General features: G+C 41.6%; 1 protein-coding gene across 1 annotated transcript in view; it reads right to left on the bottom strand.

The window, feature by feature from the left end:
* Nucleotides 1-3,508: 3,508 nt before the first annotated feature.
* The window catches only part of mafa (MAF bZIP transcription factor a), a 100,830-nt gene continuing 89,142 nt past the window's right edge, over nt 3,509-15,196 (bottom strand). Inside the window, exon 3 of the mRNA XM_074666175.1 lies at nt 3,509-13,528. The gene's annotated coding sequence lies outside the window, so the exon portion shown is untranslated. The remainder of the gene's footprint in view (nt 13,529-15,196) is intronic.

Below are 15,196 nucleotides of genomic sequence, written 5' to 3'. Positions count from 1 at the left end.
CTTGCTTTAATAAATTACTGTCCAATAAGAACTTTTATGATCTTGGCATATGTTGCCTTTTATAGGTGAAAATAATTGCGTTCCCAGATCACCCTGGCCGTTCTGAACATGAGAATGAGACTAGCGGAGCCTACAAAATGAGATAGTTTCACAGTGTCTGCACAAGTCCTTCTCATTTGGGTCGTTACGCCTGCTCCCCCTCCGTCTTTCTCAGTTTCCTAGTATACTTTCATAAGCACTACCCCCCCTTTGCCACTCTCAACTCCACTCATGCCTTGAGAGGCCGGTGCTTGCATGCCAACAGGCCCTCTTAAACCCACAACCCCATCCCCCATTCAACGTTACACACACACACACACACACACACACACACACACACACACACACACACACACACACACACACACACACACACACACACACACACACACACACACACAGTCAGAGTCTTGTTTTTGAGTTCCCACTGAAGTGTGACAGAAGCCACTTGACAGGTGACACACACACTTGATGTTATCGGGTCAGGGCTAGAGATTCAGCCTCTTGAGTGATGAGAGACTGTCACTCGCATTGTTTATCTACGCTACAGGAGGGGGGAGAGCAGTGACAGAGAAAGAGCAAGCGCTTCTTTCTTTCTTTGCCATATATCACTCAAGAGGAGAGGAGGGGGGAGTAGAAAAAGGACACATCAGTCTTCCCCTCAAGACACACGCAACATGTGGAAAGATGTCTGACCACGATCATAATTGACAGAAACTTTTGAACAGACGGGGAGAGACAGAAATTTCCTCCTTCTAACCGATGATAATGTGTCACTAAATGGGTTTCTACTTCAGTGCCAAAGTAGACTAGATTTCTCGAGGGCCGAAAATAGAAGTGCTCCTCAATCATTTAGAGAAATGTGCTGGAGTTGCCCCACAAATTGATGTGGCTTTGTTATCGGCATTGTCAATTGATTACACCTTGGGCCATAATGAAATAACTAATTGAATGTGTCCTCTTGTAAACAATTTGTTGGAACGCACAAAACACAAACAGCCACGTCTTGCCTGCCTCTGTGAGACTGTGAGTGGCTTTTAATTAATTGAAAACCAGGTCTGATAACCTTCAGAAAATTGTTATCCCAGCCTTTGGTTCCAGGCAAGGAGTGAGCTCATGGACAAACAGCAAAGATGCTCCAACAAATATCACAAAATTCACCATCACTACCACATGAGCTCTGGTTTTATGAGGATGCTTTGTTCTTAAAAAGTGTCACTCAGATAAAACAAAGTAAGTCTTAATCGCATCATCTCAGTCTCGTACAACTTGGGCAAGGGGTCAAAGGTCATTTCTTTGGAGGCAGACAAAGTGCCTCCAGCGTTTAAGAGGTTAATTTAAAAAAATAATATGTTAATCATATTAAAAAAAAATCATTTAAAGCCTATTAGTTATTGATAGAAGCACAAAAATGACAAATCAAGTCTTGAAACTGTTAAGTCTCAATTTCTTACCTTTAAACTGTGTAATTTCAAATTTTTAGATAAGTCGGGAACTAGACAGCAAAACACTGAAAAGGCTGGACTTCACCTCTTATTTCTAAATATTTGCATCGTGGGAAGGTTACCTTTCACATTTGAAACAATTCAGTATCAATGCCCGGTACCTCGCAATTGGTATCGGTGCACAACAGTACCAATTTTTGGTAGTTTTTTGTGTTTATATGGTAAAAATATCTTCTTTTTTTTTTAATTAAATATAATTTGTTTTAGTTTGACATATTTATTCTTCAATATATAACCTTGCAACTCTGTGTTCATATCCAGCATGGAAAATCACCTACTCTCCCGCCCCCTTACAGTCACAGGGATGCATTTAGGCACCTAAACATGGTACCTGATTTTACATGAATTGGTACCTGGTACTTCTGGCAGGATTCAGTCTGTACCTATAAAATTACTTAACTTGCTTGCTTAGTCCTTCCCTCTGTTGCTGACAACTCTGTTATAAAATCCTGTTCCTCACCTTCAAAGCCCTCCATAACCTCGCCCCGCCGTACCTCAGTGATCTCCTCCTCATCAACAAACCCAGCCACACTCTCAGATCTTCATCCTCCCTCAGCCTCAACATTCCCCCAGCCCACTTGTCCACCATGGGATCCAGATACCTGAGTCGCTCTGCTCTTTGTCTGTGGAACTCCCTCCCACCGGACATCCGTGCTGTTGACTCATTGACTATTTTCAAATCCCTCCTCAAAACCCATCCAGTCCGCCTGGCCTACTCAAACTGACTGTCCCCCATCCATCTTATCGTTTAAATCACTTTTCTTTTTAAACTTTTATCCATTTTCTTGTTTAAACTTTTGTTGAAATGCTTTTAAACTATGTTTTGTACGTCGTCCTTGGGTGTCTTGAAAGGCGCCTTGAAGTAAAATGTATTGTTAATATTATTAATTCGGTACCCATCCCTAGTTACAGCTTAGTAACATGACTGCAAATAAAAAGTGAGGCATAATCTCTCAAAAGTCAAAAAAAAAAAAAAATCAACAATTTCAAAATAATATACCTCAGGGTAACACCTTGAAGAACATGGGGACTTCCCTGCAGGAGCTACATTACATTATGTCATTAAAGATTCAAACTATTCAGGGAAACATCTGTAAGAAGGAGAAAAGGCCTAAAAACAGTACTGGATGGTTTGGGGCCCTCAGGCAGTAGTGCTGCACGATTTGGGGAAAAGGTGCGATTTGCGATTAGGTGGACAATATTGCAATTGCGATTGTGCTTGCGATTTAATAAAAAAAGTTGTGTCATGATGAGTCTACAGACTTGCTTGATTATCATAGAGAAAAATCTGAATTGCATGTGCTGACATTGCGATTGCGATTGCGATAACCTCTTTTGCGATTACGTAATTGCATGTGCTGACATTGCGATTGCGATTGCGATTGCGATTGCGATTGCGATAATCGCGCAGCCCTATCAGGCAGCACTGCATTGACAACAGACATGACCAGAGTTGTCACTGAATGCAAATAATAAAAATTAGAACTGAACAGTTCAAAGGGGAATACATGGTGCCAAACTGGCCTACATACAAAACCATCTGCACTCCTTTTAAAAACATTTGGAGCATCAGTATGACAATTTATCAAACTAAACAAAAGAGAGCCTTAAATCTTGAGCAAACTGGTCCCAAACTTTTAAAGACTGTTTTAAAAAGAGGTGAAGCAACACAACAACTGATGCAACTTCTTTGAGACATGGTGCTGGCACCAATATTTTTTTAATTTTAAAACGATATGTTGTTTTCACACTGTTTTCAATAAAATTCTGGGGTTTAAATAAGTTACAAATCATTAAATTATGTTTTTATTAGTGTGTGAACCACCCCCCATACCGTTTACGAAAGTTGAAGACAGCACTTACCAAAAACAAAGAAGATCCCAAATGTTCCTTCACTGTGTGCAGGACAATCACAAAGGACAAGAGAACAAAGTACAGAAACCAGAACAACCTTTCTTGTTACAATAATTATTTATTAAATTTAAAATATCTTTAGCACAGGTTAAAAATTAGACACTTCCATCTACCATGAGCGCCTTGGGATTGAACATGGTTCTAGCATGGTTGAAAATAAACACTCTTAGAAACCAAAAAGTTTTCCTCCTACTTCCTCCCGTTGCTCTCCTCTTCAAATTTCACGTCAGAGTTGCTAGGGCAGAGGCAAATTTGGCATATAGACAATCATCATTTGTTACCAGATACAGTGTTAGAAAAAAACTGACAGTTTTCAAAATCTCTCCCCCTTGCAATCTTGATTTGGAGAATTTGGAATGAGTCGTACCAGCTTCGCAGATTATTTAATGGTGTTGTGTTGATTTGCCAGAAACACAGTCTGTCTTCTCAGAATAACCGCACACTTCAAAGCTGGTGATTTGTCTTTTTGGAGTGATCACTCAAATGGCAGCCCTGTTTTTCCACTGCTTTTAAGCAACCGTTTGCCATGGCATTTTATTGGCTGTGTTAGACACTAAAGATATGTTCCGCAATTCATTATTAAGCTTATGCATGTTTTCGTGCAGTAAAAATGAGACAAAAAAATACAATGAGTTTGGTTGGACCGCCATTTTCCCCCTCATCTTTCTTTTCCCCTCCCCGGCAATGAAGCAGAGATTTATGGTCCCTTTTTGCCTCAGCCCTACCTTAAAAACCATAAAAAAGATAACAGGTAACATGAGCAGAGCACTGTAGTAAATGACAGGCCAATGCATTAGTTATCAGTAAGAAAACATTAACAGCAAAGACATATATTCTCCAGTTTTGAAGTTGTTTACAAAGCATATCTGTGTTCACAATTTATTACATTTTTCCATGTTTGATTTTTTTCTTTTTTTCTTCGTTACATGCCATATGAGAAGTCTGGATTACAAAAGTACCTGAACAAATTGCTTGTATATTAGCATGCATAGCTGTTTGGTATTTACATCATATTTACAGACTCAAACTAAGAAGAGGAGGACCTACAGTGGGATTTCTTTCATGTGGTTCATTTACATTTCTAAGATGGAGAACAAAAAGCAGCCTCATACCGATTTGCAGAGTACACAGGACATGCACACAAAATAGAATGTTTGCTTGACTGAACAAAGTGTGTTGTTTTATTCCCGTACACTGAAAAAAAGGAGCGCTCAGTTCTGTAACAAGCTACATCTCTGACCAGGGCTGCTGCATTGCATAACATAGATCTATTTCCCCTCTTTGTCTGTATTGCGCAGCAGTCTCTGAGCACAGGGGGCTAAGAAAGGTTAATTTACGATGTTAACCGTGCCGTGAAGGGAAAAGCAAATAGGAAAGAGCATGCACAGCACCAGAGAAGGACATTAAGCTGCGGCTACATCTTTCTCTTTCTCCCTCTCCACTATCTGTCCGGTGACAACACGAGGCCCCCTGATGTGTACAAAGACACGGGGCTATCACCATCCATCATTACAGACATACTGAGAGGATCTTTCAGCAGTGATCAGGCTGTGAGCAGGCATACGCCGCTGACACCTCAGTATTTATTCTTTTCTTTTATCACCATGTTGTTCACTGCCACAGAGAAATGTCCATGTTGGTGTAACACATGTGCAAGAACATAAAAAAGAGTGGGACGCTAAAGTGAGACTCTGTTACTTCAAGAACACAGGAGATGCAAATAATGACGCACATTTGACTCCTCTAAGATCATCAGGGTGGTGTGGGTTCACAAAGCAGCAACAACAAACTCAGTAAAGAAGTAAATGTATTGCATGGAATACTTATTTATCATTCACTGATGAATCAATTTGGTGACTTTTCAAGCCAAAAATCATAGTTTGCTGATCCCAGCTTCTTAAATGGGAGGATTTGCCTCCTTTTGTCATACTGTGAATCAAAATACGTCCAAGTTCTGACTGCTGGCTTGACAAAAGATGCATTTTGGAAGACATCACTCTCTGAGAGGAGCATTTTTCACAACTTCCTGACGTCTTAAATAATCATCACAACCTTGGAAAGCTTGGAAGACATGGATGTATTCAGACTGCAGGCAGTATTTGTAATCCAGGGGGCAGTAACCTACTCGAGGGGCGTTGCAGTCATTAAAGATATTGCTCATTTAGTGAGAATAACATCAGTACACCACCAGTTCTTGCCCACTACTACAAGTCCTGTGTCCACCTCCAGCTCAATTACACTCAACCTCTAATAAAGGCAATCAGCTGCCCTGTGTCCTCACCGGGGGTCTATAAACACTTATTTCACAGAACTGCCTTTGATAAAAGAGGGAGGTGACTGCAGGAGCATGTTAATGTTCTTTCCCATAAAGCTTATCTCTGACTGGGGTCATGAAGGCCAAGTGGCAGGGGGCTGATCGCCATAGCAATAAGACCCCAGAAGCTGTTATTGTAGCTTACGACCCCTCTGACAATATCAGAGCCAACCAAGGGCTACCTTTGGATCATCAAAGCCCTCGCCTTGGCCCATGTGGGAAATAATGTGGACATTTACTGCAGTACAATTGAAATGAGGGGTGAGCACAAATTAACCTCTGGTAGCAGAGCAGGGGCTCATTGTGATAGGAATCATAAATTTTTAATTGTCCGGTAGCAGCAGTATTTTAAAAGCATGTAAATACAATAAGGGGAGCTGACCCTCACTGTGGGGACGTGGCTACTGTTTGTATCAAGTTTAAACAAGAGGATAAATCAAAAGTGTCCCTTCAAAGTTCAAAGGCAGCACATTTCATAAAACCCGTTTCTAAGGTATCCATTGTTTTTCTTCTTCCAACGTCAAGCTGCATAATTATGTTTCCTCTGTTTTGTCAGGTATATGTGATGATACTGTATAATTTTGTGGACCAAAGACGGCAGCTTTGAAGAACGCTTTGATAGCATATGGTTATCCCCTGCTGTGTCACACTCGCTGCTCTGTAGGAGGCCCAGAAGGGATGTATGCGTAACTTTCTGGACTCTCCAAACTTTTCACTTCTTAAAAAAACCTGAAGGATTACACCCTGTTCCCAGCAGGAAGAACAGCATGCATCCGAGCATCTCCCCTTGAGCCTCTTTAATCTCTATTCTGCACCCCAAAGACAATGTCCCGGCAAAACAACACCAGGCTCAGATGGCAGAGGAAGGGTACACTAAAACAACTCCCTGCTTGCACCTGACCCTGGGTGACAATTTTTGCATGATCACAATAAGCTCCAAGAACAGTCAGGCCTGTGTTTTTCCTATCCATTAGCTTCATCAATTGTGTTTCAAAGCAGGCAAATTGGAATCCAGTTAAGCTGTTTTTCCTGCAGTTAATTTTCTCTCTCTTCTGGCTCAGGTGCAAGAGACTAAATCAAGCTGTCAGAAAGCAGACTGCACAGCTAAACGGCGCAGGCTGAAATGCCACCTGTCCACAGCTTCTGGCGATTTATTACTTCACTGTTTATTTATTTCCGTAGAGGCAACTTGGGTTTTTGTCCCAAGTCCCTGCTGCTTATGACGAACCAGGCCTGTTTGTGTTTTGTTGCATTGAAAAACAACACCTACTTTCCAGAATTTGGCAATGTCCCCACTGCTAATTGTTGCTTTAAGGATGTGTTTTCATCCATTACCTAATCAGGAGCTCAAGATTTGGTTTACAGCATTTATCAATGGTATTACACCGAGGTCGGCTCGGTGCATTTACTCAAATTGAGGCATATTGGTTAATCCGATTCAGCCCGACCCTCAAATCTTCTCAGGAGCCCATCTCATCTCAGTGAGGGGCTGGAAGGCTAACAGAGCTCAGGCTTATGCACGGGGCAGAATGAGGCGGGAGTAAAGGCTTTAAGGGGTCCATTATTCAGCTCTGTCATTAGCTTTGTGACATAAGGAGGTCTGCTGTGTCTTTGCTGCTGTCTGCCTGTTAGAACAGGCCTCACTCACTGTACCTCCATGCTGCTGTACTCTGTGTGCTACATTTATGCCTTTCACAAGATCTTTGTCAGTCAAATTAACCGAACAAGTCAGTAATTCAGTGAGTAATGTGACGGTGCTCGTTTTGAAACAGTCGCGGGTCAGGATTAGAGCGGAGCGGTTGACATGGTTGCCTCACTGTAATCCCTTCACCTTTGACCCTGCTCCCACCACCCCGACCATGTCTGGCTTGAGATCATTGTTAATCATGCCACCCCAGCAGACACAGAAACCGTGTTTGTGTCCTTGTGCTGCCATGAGCTGCCATGAGCATGAGAGAGGGGAGAAAACATACAGTACATGTGTGGAAAAAGGCATGGCTGCTGGTATTCTTGTTTTTAACTCAATATTTTTTCGCTTTTTTTTTTTTTTTTTCATTTTTAAAGTTTCATCAGATGTACTGAGAATATGCATTAGACATGCACCAATGAATTGATCAGTGCCGATTTCCCTAATTTTGGGGGAAACTGAGCTTATATACCTCCAGGAAGGTCTGACAGCCATAGTTGCTTTTTGCTCTGAGACCTAAAACTCAGGACACTTTATTGGTTGTTTCAGTTAAAACGTAAAGATTTTATTGTTTCAAAGGTGTTGTTCAATGATTTTCAATAAAATAAGTTCAGAACATTGAAGGCATATGCTGTCAGATAAAAAAAAAAAAAAAAGTAAAAATTGGTATCGGCCCAAATCGGTATCGGCAGGTCAGGTTTTTTAAGGATTGTGATAGGCCAGAAAATTGTGATTGGTGCACCCCTAATACGCATGCATGAATTTTACCAGACTTTGATATAACTCATGTTTGATTCGTAATGCAATGTTTAGTCCTTCAGGTGGAGGTGCTGATTACAGCAATAGTAACCATAAAAAATAGAGCAATAAGATTATGGTGTAGTCATCCAAAATTGATCCACCACCAAAAATAAAAATGTTTCAGATGTAGATCGTATTCTGAGCTGTCAGTGCATTTTAACGTCTGAGCTTTCAGCTTTGCACTTTGCAGATTTCTTTTGGCCCAGCTCTTTAACAAAAATGCACACAGGGAGTTGTAGTTAACTTCTCCCTTAAAATATTTATTAAGACAGTTTCATGGAAAAGTCAGATTTTTTTTCCTGGGGCGCTGGTTGGAGCCTATTGAGTGTACGCGCCTATGTTACAATTATCAACTCTCAGAAACAGACCATGAAAAGGACTGTGAGTGTATCTTTGTAGGGTTGTTTGTACAGGAGCCTCAAACAGCATCCTAAATCAACCGTCCTCGAGGAAAAGATGTCGAGAATTAACGTCATTATCAGACCGGCCACCTTTGTACCTCCTGTCTGTCACACAGGCTGTTTGTCTCCCTGGTGTTCTGCCTCTGTGTTTACTCTATCACTCTGCCCCCCCCCACTGTGTATCTGCTTCAGTGGGCCACAGACGTATGCAGTACACACAGAGCCACACACAAGCCAGCCAGTGATGACACTAATGGAGTGTTTAGCCAGGAGGACATGGACTTATTAACCAGTTGAAAGAATGGACTAGATGGTAATCAAATAAAGCAGAGATAAGTTAAAAAGCTGGATGTGTAATGGAGTAAGATACAGGGTTGTTTGCTGCTACTTACTGAAACACACATCTATGAGATAAATGGTGTCAGTGTGTTAATTTTTTCTTATCTCTTTAGTCACAGAAATATAAATGAGTACTTTTTTGCCTGTAGCTATCATAGGCTGTATATAGAGTGGACAGCGTGGCTCTGGCATTTACCATTGTACGGTTTTGAAGCCAAAATAACCCCGTCATAGGTGCAGCCAGAGTCTATGCAGTAGAGACTGTGAGGGATTCTGGGAGTGGGGCTGGGTGACAAAAATAATTGCTACTAATCGCTTCTTGACTCTACCTCCTGACATATTTTACAATCCCGGAAAAAAATACACAAGAACAGCAGCTGTCAGTCATCATTAAACCTGACGTACAACCTTGTTTTTAACCTTGTATAACAACTGAAAACAAAACTTCTCAGAAAAAAGAGAACTTGAATACAAGGCACCCAAATGATATCTTCAAACTACCACAACAATCAGACATGAGAAACATTTCTAGGAGGTGTATTAATCTTTTAAAGTTTGATCACAGCCCATCTGGAATGACTGGAGAGCCAGATTTTTTTTTTACCTATACTGCAGCTTGTCACCAGGGGGAGCAGTTTTTGTGGCGACCTCATTTCAGCAAGATGACGTCCATTTTTTTTACAGTCTATGGTAGCTACAGCATGCTGTCTTTATGTCTTGTCATAACGGGTCGGTATGACACTTTGCTTAGTCTGAGCTGCTTCGTTCTGTGCCCAAACTGACCTTAGATCAAAAGATCTGATAAAAACAAAAAAACAAGAGGAAAATGGATGAGGGGAATAAAAGTAATAGAGCAGAGAAATGGTAAAGAAAAGAAGGAAACTTGAGTGAAAAAGAGAAGGGTGAATAAAGGGAGGGACCAAGAAGAGAATAAGGAAAGCTGCTAAAGCGGGGCCCATACCAGGGAGGTAGGGTAGAGAAAGGCAGCGGACAGGGCCCAATAGGGGGTAAATCTGAATCAGTAGCGCTCTATATCCTCCCTATCCCTGCCCCCCTCCTCCATCCACATATCCATCATGTTAATATACCTACAGCGTGGCCCTCTGGGTAATATATCTTTGACCTGTGATTACGCTAACAGCTCATTGTTTGCACACTGAACAATCCCATTATGTCGACGATCTGTTTACATACAGCCTCGCTGTTTAGATTAGCACGGTGTGGGAGGGAGCAAGAGAGAAAGAGAAAGAGACACAGAGAGGATGTGGCTCTGTGTGTCTGTGTGCACGTTCGCACCTTCTCTCTATGAACATTTGCATCTTTGAATGTTTATGTGCGAGTGCTGACCCTGCTCAGGGTCAGTGCCAGATTAAAGCGCAGACTGCTGGGCGGAAAAACATCTCTCCCCTTGCTTTGAAAAGTACAGAACAACATATCAACCTGTCAGACAGTGTGTGCAGCTGCACAGAAACAGAGCTTTGTTTGACTTCTGTGAAAGTGGAAGCCTCGCGGCTCGGAGAAGATCAGCGTTCACTCAATGCCTTGTTTCCTACCACATGTGAGCTCTCGTTTGAGTGACATCTTCATCCTTCCTGTTTGTAAAATCTTGAAGTAATCACTTCTAGGTCATTAGATTTATTACATGAATTGTTTGCCTTTTAAATTGCCCATGACACAAAATTTGTTGATAATTCAAATTACTTGTGTCTTTTGCTTCATAAAGTGAATTATTTTGTGATACACAAAGATAATATTGAATATGTCTGTATGGGGCTATATAAACTGGGACAGGACATGGTAATCGTTGCTTCTTCCTGTCCCTCCTCGTCCTGATATTGTCTAATTTTTTTACTTAATTTTAGGTATGAAAGAAAGAAAGAAAGAAAGAAAGAAAGAAAGAAAGAAAGAAAGAAAGAAAAAAAGAGAAAATGATTTTAATGTGATTCACATGAGTGTACCACATGTGAGTTATATGTGTTGGCTTCACAGGGATGTATGCAATTTCAGGAGTTGACAGTTCCTGTGTTCTGCTTTAATGTTTTTAGCTGCAAAACAAAAGCTGCACGGACTTGATGGATTTCAAGCTTTGTTTGAAAAAGACCATCTGTGGTGTTCAGGCAGTAAAGAATGACCAGGAAAAAGAGTAACAAGTGTTCAACCAAGAGGCTGAACATCTGGTTGAGCCGAGGGCTGAGCTCATTATCACAGAGTTAACCTCAGACAGGACGTGAGGTTGTGACAGCCCAGAGAGCTGCATGATGGAGTAACAGTCTTGGGTCAAGGGGTTATTGAACTCTCCAAGGTGGCTGCAGCTCAGAAAGAGTCTTCTGAAGGTGGACAGACCAGGGGAAATTTCAACATGAGCGCAGTAAAACCATACATTTATTTGTCAAATTCAAGCTCCTTTTCATTGTCTTCCTCTGAGCCTTCCTTCCTTTCTCTGCTCTGGACTTCTCTGGCAGCGGGTAGACTCATTGGGATGTGCAAATCCCTTTGACATAGGATGAATAGACAGTTGCTGGCAGGATGCCCCGTGCCACTTTGTGTGCTGCCACTTAATTGGAGCGCCCCAGTTTGCCTTCCCCTCCTCTCTTCTGCTACCCGTGCTCACTGTGGCCAGGTTCTGTCTGACATCCAAGACGAGGTTACTGTAGGTGCCCCTTTAAAGAGTCTGAAACCTATCAGGGTGTCTGTTTGGCCAGTGAGGACTTTTAAATAAAATACTAATAGCGAAAAGGCAATTTCTATCATGTTCTCATCATTTTCTGAAAGGAAAGTAACGTGATGTAAAGCTAAACAAAACCTTGTAATGATTTGAGAGTCAACCTGTAAAACCTCTGATATGAATATTGGTCACCTTTCATCTACAAGTCAACATGCAGAGTACAGCATCTGAAACTATACATAGTGGATATAGTGTACATATATACAGCAACATATCTGAGTGGCGCTGTGTATGACTGTGCACCTGTATGCATGCACTTCTATGAGTGTGTCAGTGTACAAGCATTTGTTTTTCCCTTTTGTGTGTCCTTCGGAGGCATTCAACACAGAGCAACTCTTTCCTCATTGGGCTCTGCAGACATGCAGCACAGGAGTGGACTGTGAGTAGAGAACGGAGGGATGGGTGGTCGCTGATAGAGTCAGATTTGCACGATGCACGGCACAGGCCAAGAGGTAGAGGATGCACGGTGGTAGAGGATGAGGCGCTGTTATCCATGCAAAGGTTTCTGTCTGCACCAGAGATGGTGTAACCTTTGAGGTCATCTGTTCATTTCCTTTGCATGGTATCTCTCAGTTCATTTGGTTTTATTCATAGTCCATAGAAAGACAGAGGCCAGAGTCCACATGTCTACACAGCTATCAATGGGGTGTCACTGGCTCGGGATCGGAGCACCATCTCAGACCATGCAACGACGAAGAGGCCCTCTCATGTCGACAGTAGCTTAGCTACAGCAGTTACAGCCCCACTCACGGGGGGGGAGAGAGGACACTTATTGCAACTGGTGGGAATAAAAATGTAGGTATTGGGAGAATATATAAAATAACAATACAAAATCTAATATTGAGTTTTTGCTCCAAGCTTGGGTGAGCTTTTTGCGTTTTCTCTTCAGTTTGATGGTTTATTTCCTGGTTGAGCTGTTTTAAGATGCCAAAGTAGCTACTGCCTCTTAACCCTTGTAAGAATGTCAAATGATAAAATTACCTGTAGCGAAGGACTATCTTATTCACAGGAAAAGTGTCAAAAACCTGGGACTAAACGTCTGTACCTATCAGAAAACAAGTTCCTTAAAACTTTTCAAAAGTTGGTCTAAAATATCCACGCACTGAGGTTTGTGATCTACGAGGGGAGTGGTAAATATAGACTATAGTCTGCTCCATGCTGTTGACTTCATTCATCTCTATTTACATATACTAATGTGGATATTTAAGAGGAAGACTAGGCTGTAAGGTAACGAGAATAAGAAGAATAGGAAGCACAATTTTTACAGTCCAATTCACTCCAAATAGAGAGAAATGATATTGGAAATGATAATTACAAGGTCTCTGAGGAGGTAAGAATATTACTGACTTCATATGGGAAATATTAAACCATGAGTCATTTATACAGTGTGGTGAAGGTTGATGGAGTAGGTGAGAGCAACTTGGTATGTTTCCCCGATAAGGAATAAGAATAGGGTGTTATTATGATCTATTTACAGAAGCATGCATCAACGATCCTCCCACCAAAGAGAAAATAGTCCTTTCAGTGTATTAATCCAGCGTTTCAACCATCTCACAATTATGAGTCTGTACATTTTTTTTCTTCTTTTATCGTGTTTTGTAGAAAAAAGCTGGAGGTAAAATATCAGGGAGGGAACCAGGAGTGGTAAGAGGCTTTCAAGACTTTCGCTGTAGGGATTTGGAGGGATTTTAGCGGGTCCCGTCTTTTGTTCTTCAGTGAAGTCATTTTTGAATGTTGTGCTTTGTAGGTGTCTTCGTGCGATTGGTCAGCCGCTCTGACGTCATTGCTGCAGTCTTGGGTTATCTGTAAACAGAAAGAGGAAAATAGAGGGACAGGAGGAGAGAAGAAAGGAAAGGTTGGACAAGAGAAGAAGAAAATAATTAGACAGTGAGTCAGGTCACAGTTCGCTGTCACGCTGATGTGTAGTGTTTCCATGCATGCACTCGTACACCCACACACATGTAGAGTACACCACGAGGCAGTGAGTGAGGTCCACATTGTGAGCTATAACTATGTCCCTCAGACCAGGCTTTATGGTGACACGCAGTGAGTCAGTCACTGTATTTGGGGGGTGGGGTGGGCTCGGCTCCTCTGGTGCCAGTATAAAAACAAAGGCGGAGTGACCACCCTGTGAGTGTACACGGCGAGCCCACTTGGCTCAGATTCAGAGTGACAGTGGCGTCAGCATGGGGGGTGACTCTTTAATCAGCTTCAATTAAGGCCACGGAGAGACAAGCAAATTCAGTGTGGATATGTCTACTCCACGTCTACTTCCCTTTATTTCATGTCTTCATGTTTTACTCCACTTGAGGTACTTGTTATTTCGTCTGTTAGTGCGTCTCTATGGCACACAAAGTTTGGAGGGACTCCTCTGCAGCTCTGCAGGATGATTCATGTAGCCAGGGGGAGCGCTTTGTGGGTGGGCCATTAGACATACAGACTCTGGTGGAATTCAGCTACTGTGTTCTGGAGATCCAATTACATGACCCAACTGTAAAGCCTGTGCCCAGCCTGTGCCCATTATAAATCACCATAAACAAAGTACATATTGACATTGCATTGTTTATTAGGGTCCCAGTCTTGGCAGTAAAACTGTTAAAGTATGAACCTAATTTGTCCCAAAATATCATAATTTATTGATGATCAGATATTTTAGCAATGCACAATTAAAACTAAGTTAGTATTCCCAGAGACATGAAAAGAGCCTGGTACAGCTTGTGTAAGGTGGCTAAAACTTTTTTCCAAGCTATTAATTTATTCTATACTACTTTTATTTATGATACCATCTGAATTAAAGTAAAAGCAAAAGTACCTGAAACTCCAAATTTTAATATCCATACAGTTGTCTGTATGAAAATTAAAAAACCTCACTAACTGACTTATTCAAAGGTAAACAAACAAACAAAAAAAGTCTGAGGTCAAGAGGTAATTGAAATCTCCTAAGTGGCGGCAGCTCAGGAGGAGTCTTCTAAAGGTGGACAGACCAAGGGAAACGCCAACACAAGCACAGTTAAACCATGTATTTGTCAAATACAAGCTCCTTTTCATAGTTTCCTTTGAGTCTCTCATTAAAAAATAGAAAAAAAAAATCGTTGACACAGTGATCACATTTAAATTATGGCTAGGTGTCCAGAGCCTGCTGTTAAATTGCTTTACACAGTGTTGTCCTTGTAGGTGAACATCCAAGTGCTTGTCCTCGTTTGGCATTGCTCTGGTTTAATGGTTGTATGCAACTACAACCAGATTCAGCCATCATAATACTTTATTTCTAGTTTTAGATCAAAATGCTGCCCTACTTTGCCACGCTTACAAAAGCTCTCTGTCATCTGTGCTTATTTACATCCAGGTTGTTAAGTTTTCAGGCATCATGACGGTAAATGGAGCTAAAAACCCAGCCCATGATGGGTGGCTGGGTTACAGCTTGGTTAAAATAAATGAGTGGCAATTTTGCCCCAAATTGTTGAACTGACT

This window comes from Halichoeres trimaculatus, unplaced genomic scaffold (genome assembly GCF_033239565.1).
Source record: "Halichoeres trimaculatus isolate MK-OKI-2021-1 unplaced genomic scaffold, fHalTri1.1 fHalTri1_scaffold_3, whole genome shotgun sequence".
Taxonomy (NCBI): Eukaryota; Metazoa; Chordata; class Actinopteri; order Labriformes; family Labridae; genus Halichoeres; species Halichoeres trimaculatus.
The sequence above is the reverse complement of the archived record's forward strand: the minus strand, read 5'-3'. Positions and strand labels throughout refer to the sequence as shown.